Source organism: Kryptolebias marmoratus, linkage group LG6 (assembly GCF_001649575.2).
Source record: "Kryptolebias marmoratus isolate JLee-2015 linkage group LG6, ASM164957v2, whole genome shotgun sequence".
Lineage (NCBI taxonomy): Eukaryota > Metazoa > Chordata > Actinopteri > Cyprinodontiformes > Rivulidae > Kryptolebias > Kryptolebias marmoratus.
Window position 1 is genome coordinate 2,838,294 of NC_051435.1, and position 1,034 is coordinate 2,839,327.

Genomic DNA, 1,034 nt, shown 5'->3' on the forward strand with positions numbered 1-1,034 from the left:
GGGGGGGGGGGGGGGGGGGGGGGGGGGGGGGGGGGGAAATGGTCTCATTATTTATGAAACAATCTCTGCAATCATTAACGTGTCATCACGATCCGTCTCCACTTTTCACTGCAGCTGATCTGATGTGTCGTTCCATCAGAATACCTGAGCATCATCTGACTCGATGACAGACGGGTGGAACGGAGCACAAAGACTTCAGGTTAGACTTCGAGGAGCATGCTGAGGTTCACGCCTACGACAGCAACACCCTGCTTCGGATGCAAACACATTTAATCAGCTCTCTTTGTGTAGCTATGAGCAGTTAGTATGTCACCTGCAGAGGACAGCAGGTAAGCTGTACAAACACAGATATGGGCAAAACTGATAGCTAAAGGAGAATAAAAAAAATTGATGTTAATTCGTGTACGGTTCATTCTTTGTTTTTTTTTGTTTCAAAATAAATTTGCAAAAACAAAACAAGCGTGTATTTTATTGTTTTTTTGTTTTTAAAATGAAATTAGAAAAACGGCAATTGCAAAACTAAAAAAGGGGTACTTTTTTTTTTTTTTACTGCAATGGTTAAACCAAAGACGAGCTTTTATTTTGTTGTTAATTTTATGGCGGAACAGGAAATGACGACCTGAACTCCCGGCACATAACTTTTTCAGTCACCAGTAGGTGGCGGTTATGTACTGATTTGGAATTTGAAAGAAATCTTGTTGACGGTAAGTTCATCAGCTCTCAATGAAATGCGTCGATTCCCTCTAAATAAGACAAACGGATCCATTTTTAAACTGGTAGATTCTGAAGCGCTAACTGAAAAAGTTCTTCTTCTTCTTGTGGATTTTGAAGAAACTGAAGGCGTACATTACCGCCACCTACTGGTAACTGAAAAAGTTACGTGCCGGGAGTTCAGGTCTTCATTTCCGGTTGAATTAACAACAAAATAAAAGCTGGTCTTTGGTTTAACCATTGCAGTTAAAAAAAACAAAAACACAAAACGTACCCCTTTTAAATTTTTGCAACTGCCGTTTTTCTAATTTCGTTTTAAAAAC